This window comes from Xenopus tropicalis, chromosome 7 (genome assembly GCF_000004195.4).
Source record: "Xenopus tropicalis strain Nigerian chromosome 7, UCB_Xtro_10.0, whole genome shotgun sequence".
In the NCBI taxonomy this organism is placed as follows: domain Eukaryota; kingdom Metazoa; phylum Chordata; class Amphibia; order Anura; family Pipidae; genus Xenopus; species Xenopus tropicalis.
The window spans coordinates 61,526,607-61,541,533 of record NC_030683.2 but is presented as its reverse complement, the minus strand read 5'-3'; the positions used below and the strand labels follow the sequence as shown (position 1 = coordinate 61,541,533).

The 14,927-nt window shown below is 39.8% G+C and overlaps 1 long non-coding RNA gene across 1 annotated transcript; it reads right to left on the bottom strand.

Annotated features, from left to right (window-relative positions):
- Positions 1 to 2,933: 2,933 nt before the first annotated feature.
- Positions 2,934 to 4,006, bottom strand: LOC116412315. Its single transcript, XR_004223662.1, has 2 exons — positions 3,940 to 4,006; positions 2,934 to 3,542 (listed from the first exon to the last, which is right to left on the bottom strand). It is a non-coding gene; the product is annotated as an uncharacterized LOC116412315 (long non-coding RNA).
- Positions 4,007 to 14,927: the final 10,921 nt, after the last annotated feature.

Genomic DNA, 14,927 nt, shown 5'->3' with positions numbered 1-14,927 from the left:
TGATGTTGAATCACCATTGAACCGTCCCACCCGCAACAACCAACAGAGCAATACTTTTTGGTCAGTGACCCTCATTTGAAAGCTGGAAAGAGGCAGAAGCAAAAGGCAAATTATTCAAAAACTATATAAAATTAACTAGGAAGACCAATTGCAAAGTTGCTAGGAATAGGCCATTCTATAATATACTACAAGTTAACTTAAAAGTGAACCTCCCCATTAGATGTGTTTAAGTTAGCTTTATAGAAAGTGAGGCAGCGGGTACTGACATCCCAGGCACGTTATATACAGTGAGACACAGTCTTTATATACAAAACCAGCACATTATATGCCATGAGAAGCAGTGGGTACTGAGGGCAGATATTCAGGCCCTGGCACTATAACACTGGCACGGATACACAGCATTGGCCCCACTGTAACTTACTATAAATGAAAAAAACAATGACAAAAGTAAAAAAAAAATAGAATGTGCAAAAAACCATAACAAATATATAAAAGCACAATGAGCTTTGTCAGGGGGAAAAGTTAACTTACCCTCCATCTGTTAGGGTAGGGGATATTATAAATGTCAGATGACAAAAACAATTTAATTCCAGCTAGTGACTCAGTCTTTAGAACATATACAGTATAGTACCTGTGGGATGAAAACTGCAGCAAAGTTCAAAGCTGGTTCATGGGTAAACTTACAGTCTGCAGATTCTTCTTTTTTAAGTCTTCATTTCTGCAGTTTGCAAAATTTCCCGATCCCTGTCTGCATCTGTGTCTTGATTGGTCAATTTTACTGTCTGTCAAGAAAGCTGTGCTCTGATTGGAGAATATACAAGAAGAAAGATCCAATCAGAGCACAGCTGATTAGAGCAGAACCCGGAGCTTGCAGGGACAGAAGACGATTTGCAGGACAGCGCAGAAACGGAGCCAGGTTTTTTTATTTTATTTTTTTATTTTTAGGGTGCCAGAGCAGGTTTGGGGAGGCTTAGCCTCCCCTAGCCTTATTGAAAATCCGCCTATGTCGATTGAGGGTTTTTTTGCTACTTTTCCAGGGGGGGGCAAGTGCCCCCTCTTGCCCCCTTCTGTGGACGCCAGAGGGAATGAAGTGGGAATGAAGGCAGAAATCGTTACCAATTACTTTTCCTGTAAGTACCTACAATCTTTAATCCCATAAACAAGAAATACCAAACAATTTCTCAAAAAAAAATTTTTTATTTGCAGGGAAATTAGTTGCCCACTTACAAAAGAAATGTTCCTTTCTTTTATTTCTCACAGCAGTAGTGAGTGGCAACTAAGGCTGATGTGAATTTGAGCAGGTGATTCCCCCACCCCCAACACAAATAGCAAAAAGAGAAATAGCTATTTAGAAAGAACATAGGCCTAATGTGTATTAATATTATTTCTTTATACATCATTTGGCACTTAAACAAAAATTTTAGTGGCACATTTATTTCTTTTTACGTACCTGTCTAGTGGGAGCTGCAGGAGCGGTAGATGAACTCTCACCACTATATCTAGTAGTAGAGCGTGTTGGCTTAATTTCCTTTTGCCAATGTGCTATGGTCTCTAGCAATTAAATTTGTTTTTCTATAAGGGCATTTTGATTTGCCAACAATGCGACTTTTTCTTGTTGGACTTTCAAATGTGGCAACACAAAAGTCCACATGTAATGTGTCCAACTTTTTCATTAAAGATTTGTTATGCCTCATTGTAATTAAACTCCCCCTATCAGAATACTATAATCTGAAGGTATTGCCGGTTAAAGACTATATACAAAAGAAAAATAAAGCCTGGGAATCCCTCCTAATTGGCCCTATGGGCAGAATACACTTGATTAAATGATACTTCTCCCCAAACTAACGTATGCCCTCCTGCAAGCCCCTTGTGTTATTAAAAAAGGGTATTTTACAGCATTAGATACAATATTTAGGCAATTAATATGGGCTGGCACTCGTCATCGCTTAAGTCTGAATACCCTAATTAAAGGCAAATCCCAAAGGGGAGCAGTATTCCCAGATATATATCTATACTACATGGCAGCTCAACTAAGCCATATAGGTTCCTGGGCTGAGGATACAAATCATCAGTCACTGCACCATCTATACAAAACCTTGCTAGGGACCTCCTATACCCCCTTTCAGTGGTAACTCATCAAAAGACCAAAACCAATAGCCTACCCCAACCAGGTTATTATGCATATACGTCAAATTTGGCAAAAAACGCTGCATATAGTGCAAATTAAAAACATGCTACCCCAGACCCCACTATGGGAAAATCTATATTTTCCAAACCTAGCTAAATTAGGGGGTAACCCCATATGGAAAAGGTGTGGCATTAGCACTATAGGAGATGTTTGGCAAGGAGGCTCTGTAGCTTCTTTTGATACTCTCAAGCAACTATTTCACTTACCGGCACATCAATGGTTGAAATATATCCAAGTTCAAAATGTCTGAAATCACAAAACAATAAAAACACCATCCTCCTTGCCCAATACTCACTAACCGACCATTTACAACAAAGCTCAACTAAACGCCTTATTTCCAATTTATATCAAGAACTTCATGCTAAACTGCATAATAAGCTCCTTGAAACCCTTAGAAATAAATGGGAAGGAGATACAGGCCGATGTGATGACGACGAATGGGACCAGTTGTTGGAATCCCCTTTATTGATATCTCTGACCTATAGAGATTGCATGATCCAATTATATTTTCTCCATAGAGCCTACTACTATCCTGCCAAATTACACAAACTGTTTCCAGGATCCTCCTCAGAATGCCCTAGATGTGGTATACAGCAAGCCTCCTTTATACATATGGTTTGGGAATGCCCAATACTAGCAATATACTGGAAAGAGGCCCTCTATACCATAGACACAGTGCTGGGAATACAACTCTCCAGAACACCGCGGGTATCTTTATTTGGTATAGGATTACAAGAGTCATACACACGGTATCAAAGCACCTTTAATAATGAAGCACTATTTACAACAAAGAAGCTTATTACAAGAAAATGGAAGCAGTCCACACCTCCCAATTCCTCCCAATGGGTTCTAGAAGTTAAACGTATATCCACTATGGAGAATCTTATCTATTGGAAAAGGAGTAGCCCCAAAAAATACCACAAAATATGGGATAAATGGCTGGACTGGGTCACCTAAGTTGCAACCCACTGTGTTATGCTATGTCTATGTGTCTATGACTCAAATGTGTTGAACTATAATGTTTTACTGTTATGCTATAGTAAGCGACAAAGGCTTACGATATTACTAATGTGTAACTAATATTCCAATATTGCATTGTATATATTGATACTGTGAAATTAAAATTCAATAAACGCCTGAAGTTAGAAAGAGATGTGCTGGTTTTGGCCATGGGTCTGACATGGTGTTGGGGATTTTCTGCAGGCTCATACTCTGAAATTAAGGCCACATCACTGCCACATTCCCCAGACCATCTCTCGCTAGCATCCCCACTGAATGTATCATCTTCCATTTCAGGATGCCATTGTGGGAAGTGGACTAGAGGAGGACTGTCCAGCAGAGCATCTTTGGCCACCTTTTGGAAAAAAAAAAAATTATTTGAATGTTTGTAATTATGTTCATGATGCCAGGCAAACTTCATGGACAATAATGTTTATCATTTGTTTTACAACATGACAAAGTTTATTTTGCAAAAATTATTTGTGGACATTGATTCATTCCAAATGACCAAAAAAGGTAAAATGTTTTGCCATACAGAGTGCAAGGGCAAACTCTGTCCAAAAATACAAGATGACCTGACTGCACCTAGCCCAGCAAGACACACTTGTCCAATAACACACCTATCTTATTAGCAATACACTGCACTTTTGTAATTGAAACACCTGCAATATACACGGACACAATTCACTCTCATGCCATTGCACAAGCCTAACACAAAACACATGTCCTACAAAATTTGGTAACAAAAATACCTGGAAGTGGAGCAAATGACAATTGTCTGCATCTGCTTGTGCCAGGTGGTGGTAAGGATGAATCTGTTTTAGAAAACATTGTATTACATTTATATTAAGCTTCTCTGCAAGAGTAAATACACTTGTATTAATGTCATTACACCTACCTACCTGTCGGAATCAAAGATGCCGGCCACACCACTCACGCTCCATGTATAAAAGGCATGAGCTGCTCCTCAAAACTGCTGAAAAAGACTTTTTTTGGAAGGGCCACCTCCAGTTCCAGACCTAAATAAAATATATGAATGCTTTTTTTGTGTTGCCTCCAATAAGAAAGCCATAACAACGCACTCACTTTTTGTTACTCATTGTTGCCCCAATCAATTCCCTTTACTAAGGCATGCTCTGACACAAACCCTACTTAAAGGAGAAGGAAAGGCTAGTAAAGAGTTAATCTCAAGCTGCAGGCATACCTTCAGTTGTCTCAATAGTGCCCTTAAGTCTCCCCATATTTCACCTGTTCAGAAGATCAGAAGCCAAACAGGAAAAAAACGCTGAGCTGGGTAGAGAAGATTCCCATAATGCAACGCTCCTGCACAGACACTACGACCAGATCCTTAGCTTGCACATGCGCACACATCAGGAGCGTCTGGTTGCTATGAAGCGAGGAGTGCGGGAGGGGGGGGACTGGTTTTGTGCTTTTCAATGCTTTTCAGCAATACCCCATGCTATATTGCTATATAAGTGCTATATTCTGTGCCAGGCACACCCGGCATAGATTTTGACTTTCCTTGTCCTTTAAATGCTGCAAGTTGCTGCTAAGTGGCCTCGCTAACTCCCACGGCTCTCCCTTATACTCTGTATTAAACAATGCTTCCACAATAATCCTCCTTCATAGGAGAGGACAGGGCATTAACTATTTTGTGAAATATTTATTAAATGACCCCCCTATTTACTGTCCTAATTTATTGTTCTACTCCACAGCTTTGAGGACATAAGTTGCGCACATAATAATAGCTGTGCCATACATACATTACATACAAGTAAAGAAAGCAGGAAAGAAGCCAAAAAGGAAGGAAATACAGTAAGCCAGAAGGAAAAACAGATTGAGGAGAAAATCAGATGAGCAAGTGTTAAATAGAAAGATGAATGTAAGATATTTACCTGTATCTGGAGTCTTCTGCCAGTTGTTTCTTCAGGACCCTCTTTATGTCTGATAACCTGATAGCGTTTTGCAGTGTTGGACACTCCGCAGACACACCCCAACACTATTGACATTGACATGTCCTTCCATGCCCTGTTTTTTTGAGCTTCAGTCTACACCAGAGCCTCATTCTCAAATTCCGAAAATTTGAGATTTCGGAGCCTGCTCTCCTGCTGTTTTTTCCTGCTCCTTTTTGGTGATGGGGGGGGGGGGGAAGTTCCTAACTTTCTTCTCCACTAGCTTCCTCCTTATTTGTGCCCTCCATATCTGACACATCTGGGCTTCTGATGAAGCCAGGCCTCTCTGTTAATACTGTGTGCTTAAATTACAGTGTGTGCGTTAATTATCACGCGTTGTGTAAGATACCATGCAAAAACGATCTTCACGAGTTAAATAATGCAAACAGCATTGCGTCTTAATTATGACGCAAAAAATAAGAAGCGATAAAATTTTTAACGCATGCTATAAATAGCGCTCATTTTAACGCACTTGAGTGAATCAAACCTAAAGTCTGTTTAACAGCCTTAATAAGTGTGGACACAAGCTTATGATCAAAGCCATATGATTCATCATCCTCAGAGGAAGCAAGGACTCCAAAAACATCTCTAAGTGAAGAAGAAAAAGAAGAGCTACTTGCATCGCAGTCCTTACTAGTAGAAGCCCTTGCTCTTTTAGGAACAGCAGCCTGTTAAATCCCTTCAGTAATAGCTTGCTTAATCCATGCTAAAACATCTTTGGAGGAAGACCCAGCCTTATCAGAATCTTCAATATCACAATCCATAGGGACCCTTGCATGCACTGTATCAGACACAGGAGGTTTTAAGAATTGAAGTACACAGTCATAGCAAAACTTCTTTCCCTTTAAAGCAGGTTGAAAGCAGGTTAAACAGGCTCTGGCTTTTTTTACCTGTCCTTGGGTGCACAAACTGGGTCACTTGTAACATCCCCCCACAAGTCAAACAGCTAGCACATTTGAAGCATCCTTTCTTTAAGGGTCTGTTTAACTAAGTGCCCTTTATTTGAGAGGGTCCTTAAAGGTCTTTGACCACCAACAAGTCACTCAGATTGTGTCCCCTTCTGAAGGCCATCAGAGGCCATCCTTTGTTATAAAAAGGAAGAGTGGCATCAGTGTTAAAGATCTCCCATCTGTTAATTTCCAAGCTCCAATCTGACTAAGTGGTGGTAAAAATCAAATCTGGTTCCTGCGTCCTATCCTTCCGCTGTTCCAACAGATCCTTCTGTGAGAGTTTTTTAGCTTGACTCTAAGCCAAAATGTTGAATTAAACACTGTGAGTGCAGTTTGTTTGAGATATACAGTCACAGGAAGAGAGAGCATAAAGAGGGAAGGAAGTGAAGTAGGAAAAGAAGGGAAGAGAACAGAGGAGAGGGGAAAGAAAAAAAACCAAAACAAAAAAAACAAAATATAAAATAAAAATTAAAAATAATGAAAAGTAAATAATATACATTATTGGTTATTATTCCTGGGTATCCACCTCAGTAAAGTTCTTTCATGAGTCCCATTCCTTATGGTGGTTACATAGAGAGTTCTTAATCCTTGCATTGTGATATTCAAGGGTTCGTGAGAGGTTGATAAAGTTTTTTAGTTCTAGCATTGAGGGAATAAGATCGGTTTTCTATTTTTGGGCTAAAAGAAGCCTTGCCGTTTCTAGTATGTGTACTACAAGGAGTTTGTTCTTGCCAATACTTTTGTATTTTAGGGCAGTTCCACCAGGTGTGCACAAGAGTCCCTTCCTGTCCACATTTTCTCCAGCACATTTTAGTGGCTGTTTGTGGGTAGATTTTATAAAGCCTTGAGGATACCAGATACCATCAGAGCATGAGTTTGATACTGGTTTCCATGAGCCTGACTGATTTTGAAGTAGTCGATATAATTGCAAAGGCTATATTCCAATCAACTGGATCAATTGTGAGGTTCAAGTCTTTTTGCCAGGCTGAGATATGCGAGTCCATTGGAGAATCTGTAGTATCATTTAATATTCCATAATAATATGAAATTTTTTCACCTTGGAGAGCTGCTCTTGTGAATTTTTGTAGGGATCCTGATAGGCTTTTAGGTTTGGCGTGGAGATTATATTTGCAATAGCTTGATAATTGAAGGTATGATAAGAAAGCTGAGTTGGGTAGGTGCCACTTTTCACGTAATTCTGCAAACGATAGTAGGTTGTTGTCATGGAACACGTTTGCTAATATCCCAATTCCCAGTTGTGAACAGGCTGAGGGGTTGAAGTTTGGAATTAATCCCTTTAGAGCTGCGAGTGGTAGATTAGGATGAAAACCTAAAGTTAGTGACTCAGCATGTATTGTCATGTCCCAGATTTTAAGGGTGGCCTGTGAAGTGAAAAATAGCACATGTCGCAGTTTTGGTGGGATCCACGCAATTTGTTCCAGCTGTAGGACTGGCAGTGTCTCCTTCCTGGAGGACCCATTGGGATTGATTGACTGGTAATAAAATACGTTGAGCGAAGTTAATACCTTAACTTTTAAGAGGCTTGGTAATACCTCTTAAAATTGGGGAAACCCAAGCCACCTTGGAGTTTGTTTCTAGTGAGACTTGTGTTTGCAGTTCTGGGTCTTTTATATTTCCAAATAAATTTAGATATTGTCTTTTGTAGCTGGAGGAAGAATTTGTTTGGGAGTATTATAGGTATTGTTCTAAAGAGGTATAAAATTTTAGGAAACAACATGGACTTAATTGCTGCCATTCTGCCTACCCATGATAATTCTTTACTGTTCCACACTTGAAAATATTCAGAAAATGTATCCAATATGGGCTCAAAATTAGCTTTGTAATTCGTTTTAATAGAGAAGCCAACTTTAATTAATTCCTGGCCTTTTAAATATATATCTACCAGGAAAGAAAGGTCCACACTTACATGTCTTACATAGAAACACTTTATTAGTGGAGACTGAAGTGAACAGACACAAAACAACCAATGTCTATTAACCATGTTTTGGAGGGAAAGGTGCTAGTAATAATGTCAAATGACATGAGGTACAGAACATTAGCATATAGCATTTGCATAAATAAACACAAACCACACTGCAAAAGCACTACAAAATGTGCTAGAAGTGTCAACCTGTTTTGTCATCAGAGGGGCATATGAGGATTAGCTGATAAATAACCATTGAACGCTATGTGTGACATTAGTCTTAAGGTGTAGTTGAAAATGAGATGGGTAGCCAATGGTTAATGTCTTCTGGTATAATGTGAGAACAATGAGTAATCAAAGCACTGCAAAATATTTACAAATCCAGTAAAATATACTTTGGACCTGCATAGTCAGCTTAGAGTTAATAAGCATGCTGTCTTTTGGTGCCAGCGGGGGGGCGAGTAAGTAACAAGAACTTCCATCTCAGCTACAGGGCGGATATTTGTTATTTATGGGAGTCCAGTAAAAATAACACGGGCGCCAGCTGTATGGCTCCCCGCCGGACTGTACAGGGCGTTCCTCAGTGCATATTATCCTGTGAGCTAGAGCCCCCAACTTGCCCTCTCTTTCTTGATTCTAGTTGTTTCTAGTTACTAGCTTCTTTTGTGTGCGTGTGCTGTGTCAAAGTGTCAGTTCCCAAGGCTTGTTTGAGAACCTCCCAAGTTAAATCTACGTCTCCCGAAACCACTGCAGCCTCTCCCTGTTAATTAGTAGAAGTTCACAACGCGGCAGCTGAGAGCAGTGTTTCTCTGAAAATGAAACTTTTAAGTTATGTGCAACACAGTGGGGCGGTTCATGCACTCAGATTCTGAGCTGCAATGAAGGACAGAGGTAGCTGTCTTATGCAAGACACTAAGGGCCTGATTCACTAAAGGGCGATAAAAATTATCGCATGCTTTTTTGCGTTAAAAAACACAAAATAATTTGCGCACGATTCACCATAGTATTATCGCGTGCGAAAAATCGCCATTTTCGCATGGGTTATTTCTCGCACTAGTTTTACCGCATGCGTTAATTTCTGCGCTGAAAAGAATACGATCGCATGATTCACTATAACTTTTGCGCGCTAAATATCGCATTCGGCTATGCGAAAATTAACACCTACTACAGGCAGGCGAAAAATTATACAAAAGTACAGTAAATGATTTTTTACAATAAAATATGGACTTACAGTGTTATTTATTCAAGTATGTGTTTCCCCTAGAGTGACGCAGCCGCCAGTTTGCAGCGAAATGTTCATTTTTAATACAGTAATTTTCTGCAAGTATTGGCGTGTATGGCTAACATGGCGTGCGTTCATTTGCGCGACTATTTATATTTGGCTACAAGTGATGAAATGCTTCGCCAGGCATGGATTCGCAGCAAATTTTTGGACGTGCGTTGAATTTTTTCGCGGCGGATTTTTTCATGCGTTTCGCAAAACAATCCGCCAATGGCAAAACGCATGAAAAAATTTGCCACGCAAAAATTCACCGCACATACAAAAATTTATACAAGCGTCAAAAAATAATAGTCACAGCAACAATTTTTTTGCCGTTTCGTGGATCTTTCGAAAGATTTGCTAATTCTCACTAAAGATAACCAGAACACATTTGCTCATCACTAGTGGCTACTATTTATAAGCATCTACTATTTATATGATACCATTTATATGCTACCATTTATATGTGGCTAATATTTATATACACCATTTATATGCGGCGACAATTTTTATACACTATTTCTAAGCTACCATTCATATGCGGTGACTATTCACGGGCGTAATTTAGCACATGTACCAGCAAATACCGCATTGAAATAGTCTTCGCGAGTTAAATAGCGCATGCAATATCGCGCGTAAAAAAGCGCGAGTATGCTTATAGTGAATCGTGCGAAGAATCGCCAAAATTAAGACGCGGTAAAATTTTTACCGCACGCTATAAATAGCGCACGTTAAATCGCACTTTAGTGAATCAGGCCCATTGTTCTCTTTCTAGTAACCTTTATTAGATATTTTAGAGAAATCGTCAATTCTCTTGAAAGGTGCATTCTCAATTACCTCTGCTGAGCCATAACACTAGTCAAGTCTGTGCTAGATCATTTTGAGACCAGTCTCTGGGTGGTTTATGTTGATCACACAGAAGTCAAAGGCTCCCTTGAACAGGTAAAGAGTCAGCTGCTAAGTTACAGAGTCAGCTGTTAGCTGAGTCAGTTATGCCTTTTGGCATGTTCTGCAGTTCCTAGATATTTTATCAGGAGGTCTACCTCTTCACTGTATGATACAGTAGGTTAAAGTCTCTGATAGTGTTTTTAAAGGAAGAACGCTGCTGACTTGTTGAGTCATGTAGCAATCATAGTCTGGCTCCTGGATAGTGCGTAGATCTCTTTTTTTTGGTTAAAGAGAATCTGTGTCCTGTTTGGAGTGCTGGTGGACATACTCAGAGGTGTGCTGCAGTGGGTCTTGACCCTCGATCACTAGATTTGGCAGCCTGCAGTGACTTTCACTGTCAGGGTACATGATTGCCTCTGGAGCTTCTGCTTCAGCTTTGGCAGCTGCAGCTTCCTTCTCTATATTAAGCTTCTCTAGAAATGCTTCTAGATGACCACTTTCTATATTCTTTTCTGCTTTCAGGTGTTCACTCTCTTTTTTCCTTTCTGCTTCTAGGCGTTCACTCTCTATTTTCCTTTCTGCTTCCAGGCGCGCTCTTTCTGCATCCAGGTGTGCCCACTCCATTTTTGCCTTCACCTCCTTTTCTGCAAAGGAGGTGCGGGCCTTGGGCGCTTCTGCTTTTGTGCGGGCAATGGCGGCAGCGTTAATAAGAGACCGGTGCTGGTAGGAACCGGAAACTTGGGACCTGGTTATAAGTGAAGGTGTCCATTTCTGGGACATTATGCTGTTGCGGGTATTTGACCTTGCAGGGACAGCTGTATAGTTGAATGAAGGTAGCTGTGTTAACAAGGTAGCAGGCCTCAGTGCTACGCTTGTGTAGCTGCTTTATTAATGTGCCTATTTTATAGCCTGCAGTGAAGCTTCTGTACTGCTCTACCTGTTGGATAGCCGCTGTTTCACTGTTCTGTCAGGGTAACACTACGTGTTACCCTGAGGTAGTGTGTAGCTTGACATACAGTTAAACCTTCCCACATTCCAATAAAAGAGACCAAGAGTGAAATCTGCTGAACTTTACTTGGTGATTGCGGAAAAAGAGGTGAAACTGTAACAAATAAAATTCAATAAGTGGGTTGCAACAAAACACAAAAACAACTACATTGATAAAACAACTGCAACATGGATACAAATGCTGGCAGAAATTATATACAACAGTGTCTCTGACATGCTGGCAGCTTTAATGGTGGCTCAGTGCAGGTTTTATGTCCATAATGCCTACCAGCGATGCTACCATGGAGGAGAAGATAGATGTGGTATGCTTCTAGACTCACACAATGTACTGTAATAGGTCACATGTCAGGAGTATGGTGGTTCCACGGGTCAGAAGCTCCACAGGAAATGTTTCACTGCACATACAGCAAACAGCCAGCAGAGGGAGTTCACTGCTAATGAACAACAATAAACAACAAGATGATGGAAGCTATGCTGGAGATGGATTCCCATGAGTTTCCAGTGTCTACCAATCACTACCTGGAGGGCTGCATTTTGAATATTTCTGTTATATTTTTGTGGTTGCAGTACCTGTATTGTGCTTATGCTACTGTCATATCATAGTACTTTGATTTATATGTGTATGCATTTTCAGGACTCTTTTTTTCAGCACCTACCTGCAGTGTGTGCTTCTTACACTGTCCTACCCTTCTCTTGATTTTGATGCTGTTAAAGTTGGAGTGGACCTTAAAAATGTGCATCATTTGGTAAAAGAATTATATTTTACCACCTCTCATCCTTGTCACCCTTTTTAAATAAAAAATACATCTGGACCACTGTTTACATTTCTTATTACCTGCCTCCTATCTTTCTACCCTTTCTGATACAGTTTGCTCTCACCATTTCACCTGCTCTTTCCTTAAAGGAGACATTTTACATAATACTCATTCTCAGTTATAATAGTGTACCTTTCTTAGAATATGTACTGGTACTGAATAAAAGAGTCTTGAAACCATTTTACTTCCTAAAAATATCATTATATCAAAACTGCAGAGACATCCTTTCTCTTCATTGTCTAGGATAAAATGAGGAATGGGAGTGTTCCGTCAATCTCAGAAAATTGTCATAGTATTGGCTAATAGGGTAAAGACTGCAATAGCAGGGGAATCCCCCCCCCCAAGTCAAGTTCCTCTCATTGTTTTTCTGTTTCCAGCCTCCCTGCATTTATTATTAATAATATATAGTTTTTGCATAATAGTATTTATTTTTATTCAGTTACAAAAGTTTTTTTTTTAATTTTGCAGTGATTTACTTTGCAGCAAAAAAATTAAGACATTCTTTTAGTTCATATTAGTTTAGTATTGGAAATATTTTCTGAAATATTCACTGTTCCTTTTTTATTAGTATGCCCCCTTAGGACCTGTAACATAGTAGATCAGCAGGGTTGAAGACCAATATTCTAGATCCAAAGCATAATTTATTACAAAGACCTCTGTTTTGCTTTGGAATATGCCTTCCTAGTTGTCAACTCTTTGATATGTTTGTTTTAGAAAGTAAAAAGTGGCCAGTATTTCTATAATTGAATGTGCAAACACCTCAGTCTGTAACTGCCTTGCCCAGTATTATAGCCATCAGCAGAAGAAGAGTTACTTATTTTCAGGAAAGACACTTGTAAATGCACTTGAAGTTAAGGAAAATCTTGACTCTGTCGGCAGACTGTAAAAATACTAGTGCTCTCCAAAATTAATGAATGGCTGGCGGCAGCTGCCCCCATTAATGCTGGCTGCAGATTTATTTTCTTGCATGGTGAAGAGAAGACTTCTATTCATCATACAATGAGTAGTACTGGGGACAGAGTTGTTGAAACACAAGGCAAGGCAAAAAGGGTGCTTGAGGGAAAATGGGCGCTTTTCAGTGCAGTAAAATATATTTATGGAGCCCTAGTATATTCCAAAATGCTGTAAAATTAAGTGTTAAAGTGACTGTACAATTAAGCACGGCCGGATTTACCTTTTGTGCTCCCCTAGGCCCAGCTGCTGTGCCCCCCCCCGGAAGAAAATCTAAAACCAAGTAAACAGAAAAACAGACAATAAATGCCATGCCTTTATCCTTTCCCGCTTAGATTACTGCAATCTCCTACTAACCGGCCTCCCAGACTCCCACCTCTCTCCCCTGCAATCAATTTTAAACTCTGCTGCCAGGATCCTCCTGCTCTCTCCTAAGAGGGAACCTGCTCAGCCTCATTTAAGCTCACTAGCATGGCTGCCTGTCAAGCAAAGGATAGCTTACAAAATCCTTCTGCTGACATTCAAAGCCCTTCACTCCTCTGCTCCTCTCTACATTTCTTCACTGGTTTCCCTACATGTTCCTGGTCATCTCCTCCGCTCCTCTCAGAGCCTCCGTCTCTTTACACCATCCACACCCACTGCGCTCTCTCGTCTTAAACCTTTCTATCTCGCTGCTCCTTACCTCTGGAACTCTATCCCTGAATCCCTCCGTAGGGAAAACTCACCCACTCTCTTTAAGAAAAAACTCAGCTGTTACCTTCTGGAGCACTAAAACATTATTTTGCCCAGTCCTGCGCTTAAGGGCAAATGCCCATACCTGGTGCACTCTTACCTTCCAGTTTGTGCCTGTATGTTACCCAACCACTTAGATTGTAAGCTCTATGGGGCAGGGACCTCCTTCCTACTGTGTCTCATACCACATGGCACTTATATATATATATATATATAAATCGAAAAAATGTCAGCACTCTTAGGATTTTCACATGGAGTCTCAATAAACCATCAAGGCTATTATAATGCAAACGGTGAGTCTTTATTACCAACGTTTCAGTCCGCACTTGGGACTTTCGTCAGGGAATACAGCTGTATTCCCTGACGAAAGTCCCAAGTGCGGACTGAAACGTTGGTAATAAAGACTCACCGTTTGCATTATAATAGCCTTGATGGTTTATTGAGACTCCATGTGAAAATCCTAAGAGTGCTGACATTTTTTCGATTTAAAGATTCCCTGGCTCTAGCACCAAGGTATAGTAACTTTTATTGGTGTGCTTCCCATTTTGGACTTTTATATATATATATATATACATATATGTATTTATTGTATTTATTTATTATATCACGTGTCCTCCCTGTGTGCAATTTTGTATTCTGTAAGACTGTACAGCGCTGCGTTCCCTTGTGGCGCTTTATAAATAAAGTTATACATACATACAATAAAGTGAAATTTAATAATTATGTATTAAACCATAAACAGTAGTTTTGAATGTAACCAATTTAAATACCAGTAAATGCAATAATCAATAACACATAAAATAATAATAATAATGAAGTGTGAAAAATCTGAAATTTTTAGGATTAACAAAGCCTTTTAGCTCTGAGTTTTCTCTTTGCAAACTTATCAATGATGCTGTCATATGAAAACTTTCTGACAATGTCAACTTCAATTGCAAGCAGGGCAAAGCTGTTTAGCCTTTCTTCATTAAGTGAGGATCTCAGGTAGTTTTTTTACTCTTTTTAAGCAAGAAAAGGATCTTTCAGCACTGTAGTTTGTTGCCAGTGTGCAAAGAAAAATACTTGTACGTAATGCTACATAAACATTTGGGTAAATCACTTCCAGTGAGTCTTCAACAATGGTTTTGAGTAGCTGAGGAATAGTGATGTCCAGGGCACCAATACTTTTTAAATGAGAGCAGAGGTGCAAGCATTCATTAGGCAGTTTGTCATCCATGTCATTTGGGTACTGACTGCACAGATGATGTGCTTGGGCAAGC